Genomic DNA, 5000 nt, shown 5'->3' on the forward strand with positions numbered 1-5000 from the left:
GCGTTGCTCACTGTACGGCGTCCGATACCGAGCCATCAGCATGTCGGTCCCCATGCGCGTTGCACTCGCACTCGCACTCGCAAAAACGTGGGGCAAATATATTACGCGGAAGAGTTATAACAGACCGAGCCCCACTGCATGGGGGGAGTCTTTGTCACTAATGTACACAGATAGAACATTGTGGACTGGAACCAGATTACCCGTACACACGGCGCTGATTAGTAATCAATGCAGAGCCATCAAACTACAGAAAATATATACAACTGTCCGTATACATGCTGAAAGAGTCTGCCCACAATGGGAACCACACGTCAGCCAGACACTCTGATCACGCACCACTCTCTGCTTCTAACAGGCGCACATACAATATGTAAGCACCAGCATGGAACAACATCCAGTGCATCCTCTCCGCCACATTACACAATCCACACTATCACAACCAGACCAGGAGGTCCATGCGGAAAATAGAATATCCCACCCTTTCGACATCCACCATTGCGCAGATAAGGCACCAACACCCACACATGTCCTATACAACGGTGCACCCAACATCACAATAGTACCTCCTGTCACAGCGCACAAACAATGACATGAGTCAAAGACACAGGTCTGACACAAGCATAGAATTGGAGCGCCGCCTCTAATAAGCCAAAGGTGCATCCTGACGTGACAAATCTCATCATGTCACAAGCATTCACTTACTATAATCACTATCAACGAACCTGCCGCCCCGCCCCCCCCCCCCCCCCCACACCTTTCCTTACAACAACGTGTAACCTAACCTAACCCATGTTGTACCTTAACCTAACCCATGTTGTACCTTAACCTAACCCATGTTGTGCCTTAACCTAACCCATGTTGTGCCTTAACCTAACCCATGTTGTCCCCTAACCTAACCCAAGTTGTCCCCTAACCTAACCCATGTTGTCCCTTAACCTAACCCATGTTGTGCCTTAACCTAACCCATGTTGTGCCTTAACCTAACCCATGTTGTCCCCTAACCTAACCCATGTTGTCCCCTAACCTAACCCATGTTGTGCCTTAACCTAACCCATGTTGTCCCCTAACCTAACCCATGTTGTGCCTTAACCTAACCCATGTTGTCCCCTAACCTAACCCATGTTGTCCCCTAACCTAACCCATGTTGTCCCCTAACCTAACCCATGTTGTGCCTTAACCTAACCCATGTTGTGCCTTAACCTAACCCATGTTGTCCCCTAACCTAACCCAAGTTGTCCCCTAACCTAACCCATGTTGTCCCCTAACCTAACCCATGTTGTGCCTTAACCTAACCCATGTTGTGCCTTAACCTAACCCATGTTGTGCCTTAACCTAACCCATGTTGTCCCCTAACCTAACCCATGTTGTCCCCTAACCTAACCCATGTTGTGCCTTAACCTAACCCATGTTGTCCCCTAACCTAACCCATGTTGTGCCTTAACCTAACCCATGTTGTCCCCTAACCTAACCCATGTTGTCCCCTAACCTAACCCATGTTGTCCCCTAACCTAACCCATGTTGTGCCTTAACCTAACCCATGTTGTGCCTTAACCTAACCCATGTTGTCCCCTAACCTAACCCATGTTGTCCCCTAACCTAACCCATGTTGTCCCCTAACCTAACCCATGTTGTCCCCTAACCTAACCCATGTTGTCCCCTAACCTAACCCATGTTGTCCCCTAACCTAACCCATGTTGTCCCCTAACCTAACCCATGTTGTCCCCTAACCTAACCCATGTTGTCCCCTAACCTAACCCATGTTGTCCCCTAACCTAACCCATGTTGTGCCCTAACCTAACCCATGTTGTGCCCTAACCTAACCCATGTTGTGCCCTAACCTAACCCATGTTGTGCCTTAACCTAACCCATGTTGTCCCCTAACCTAACCCATGTTGTCCCCTAACCTAACCCATGTTGTCCCCTAACCTAACCCATGTTGTCCCCTAACCTAACCCATGTTGTCCCCTAACCTAACCCATGTTGTGCCTTAACCTAACCCATGTTGTCCCCTAACCTAACCCATGTTGTCCCCTAACCTAACCCATGTTGTCCCCTAACCTAACCCATGTTGTCCCCTAACCTAACCCATGTTGTCCCCTAACCTAACCCATGTTGTCCCCTAACCTAACCCATGTTGTCCCCTAACCTAACCCATGTTGTCCCCTAACCTAACCCATGTTGTGCCCTAACCTAACCCATGTTGTCCCCTAACCTAACCCATGTTGTGCCTTAACCTAACCCATGTTGTGCCTTAACCTAACCCATGTTGTCCCCTAACCTAACCCATGTTGTCCCCTAACCTAACCCATGTTGTGCCTTAACCTAACCCATGTTGTGCCGTAACCTAACCCATGTTGTGCCTTAACCTAACCCATGTTGTGCCTTAACCTAACCCATGTTGTGCCTTAACCTAACCCATGTTGTGCCTTAACCTAACCCATGTTGTGCCTTAACCTAACCCACGTTGTCCCCTAACGTAACCCACGTTGTCCCCTAACGTAACCCACGTTGTCCCCTAACGTAACCCACGTTGTCCCCTAACGTAACCCACGTTGTCCCCTAACGTAACCCACGTTGTCCCCTAACGTAACCCACGTTGTCCCCTAACGTAACCCACGTTGTCGCCTATCGTAACCCACGTTGTCGCCTAAACCTGCTCTGTAATTGTTATACGACTCGTTCAATTAGTGTAGTGTTGCCCACCCGCAACCCTCGCAATATAGTTCGCTACTCGCACTGCCCGCTCCCCTGTGTATCGCTTCATGTTAAACACCTTGCAAGTCTTGCTGACTTTCCACATGCTCCTGCTGTACACTGTAATGTGGATGGCAGCAGGGCGTACATGCCGCCCCCCCCCCCCCCCACCTCTCCCCACGTCCCCACCTTGCCCCCTGCCTTCGCAAGGTGGTTGGTGACAAGTTTGCATGTTCAATGCCCTTCGCATGCGACGTACGCAGGCTACGTTGTGGTGCGGCCTGTGTCAACTGTCCGCTGATGTCGTACGCGTGAACCACAATCTGTACTGCACATTCGTCCTTATGTACTGAATGATACATCGTGGCACATGTGTGACCGTACAACGACTGCGCCCAAAAACGGCGGACCATACAGTGCAAATATTGTGCACGCAGCTACGTGTCGTCTCCCTATGAGAGCTGGATTGCAGTGTGGTACGCCATAGAGACGTGTGGGAGGAACGGACGCCGTGGATGGCGATCAGCATGAGCTGTCTGTTGATGTATTCGGACCTAGTCGTCTCTCCTCACACACCGTGATGGCATGGTGCAGCGCGTTCCATATCTGCGACATGCTACAGAAGCCGGTTGACAGTCGTTCGAGCAATGGACATCGCATACGTACGGGGGCCACCTTCCACGTATTGTCTAGGCGTGCACATTTTGTTGCGTGTATGTGGGCAGACGTAGTGTGGCGTGACACCTGACACAGGCATGCAATAATGGTTGAAGTTGCAAATGGCGATGGACGCCTACGTTTTCTGGTGAAGTTACGCAAATGAAGAAATGGTAACCCGTTGTGGTGCGGTTGTTCTCGCTAGGGGTGAATCGGTGATGGCGACGATAGGTTGAGGTACTAACCGGTTGTTCCAGCGATACCCACCATGCCGACGAAACTGAACGGCATCTGGGTGTGAAGCGATACGCGGCGGTGGCTGGGTGGGACCGTCCCCGGCCGGTGAGGGGGCGCCTCCCGGCGTGCTGGCCGCGCGGTGCGTGGGCGCACGCGCTACAGCCGGCTGGTGGGGGCGGCCAGTGGCAGGCGCGCCGGCCGACGGACGCGGCAGGCGTCGCAGCTGCGCGCCGGCGCACCCTGCGCGCGGCGCCGTGCGGCCAAAGTAGGTCCTCGCGGGCCCGGTGCGAAGCGCGGTGGACATCTGCAGTGTGCTGGTCCGATTGAGGACTGTGTGCGTTGAGGATGCGCCGCCGCCCGGCGCTCGGCGCCGCGACGCCGTCTGCTGCTCGGTCGCCCCAGCGGTTCTCGCTGGTGGTTTGTATCGCAGCTGTGCGGATGTGTTGGCGTGTGCGCTGTGCTGGGAGAGTTCGCTTCGGCACCCAAGTGGGGCTTTTGTCCTTCTGTGGCGCTGGCGTTGGAGCTGCCGGTCACCGTAGGTGGCGCGTGTTGTCTCCCGCCGGCAATGCCACGACAGCACGCTCCCGGGCCTCTGTCGGCAGCGGCAAGCTCAGTTGGGAGCACGGGTGGTCGCACCGAAAGCGTCTACTCGCCTAACTCCGGGCGATTGCGCCTCTCTCGAACCCGACCAAGTACTTGGGACGGCGCTGCGCGCCGCCGGGACCTGAGAGGGTTTCGAGGTGTATTGTGCAGGGGAGCTCAGCCTCCTCCTGTTTGCAGAATGATTGAGCGGACGCTTGCGTGTTCGCGCGGGCCCCCGGGACACACTCCCGGGCGGCCGGCTGCTCAGCTCTAGTTGACGCAGCTCCCTGGTTGATCCTGCCAGTAGTCATATGCTTGTCTCAAAGATTAAGCCATGCATGTCTCAGTACAAGCCGCATTAAGGTGAAACCGCGAATGGCTCATTAAATCAGTTATGGTTCCTTAGATCGTACCCACGTTACTTGGATAACTGTGGTAATTCTAGAGCTAATACATGCAAACAGAGTCCCGACCAGAGATGGAAGGGACGCTTTTATTAGATCAAAACCAATCGGTCGGCTCGTCCGGTCCGTTTGCCTTGGTGACTCTGAATAACTTTGGGCTGATCGCACGGTCCTCGTACCGGCGACGCATCTTTCAAATGTCTGCCTTATCAACTGTCGATGGTAGGTTCTGCGCCTACCATGGTTGTAACGGGTAACGGGGAATCAGGGTTCGATTCCGGAGAGGGAGCCTGAGAAACGGCTACCACATCCAAGGAAGGCAGCAGGCGCGCAAATTACCCACTCCCGGCACGGGGAGGTAGTGACGAAAAATAACGATACGGGACTCATCCGAGGCCCCGTAATCGGAATGAGTACACTTTAAAT

General features: G+C 53.6%; 1 non-coding gene across 1 annotated transcript in view; it reads left to right on the plus strand.

Annotated features, from left to right (window-relative positions):
• The first annotated feature begins 4454 nt into the window (after nucleotides 1-4454).
• The window catches only part of LOC124751091, a 1909-nt gene continuing 1363 nt past the window's right edge, over nucleotides 4455-5000 (plus strand). Inside the window, exon 1 of the ribosomal RNA XR_007012040.1 lies at nucleotides 4455-5000. This exon is cut by the window's right edge and continues 1363 nt beyond it. This is a non-coding gene — a ribosomal RNA (small subunit ribosomal RNA).

Source organism: Schistocerca piceifrons, unplaced genomic scaffold (assembly GCF_021461385.2).
Source record: "Schistocerca piceifrons isolate TAMUIC-IGC-003096 unplaced genomic scaffold, iqSchPice1.1 HiC_scaffold_453, whole genome shotgun sequence".
Taxonomy (NCBI): domain Eukaryota; kingdom Metazoa; phylum Arthropoda; class Insecta; order Orthoptera; family Acrididae; genus Schistocerca; species Schistocerca piceifrons.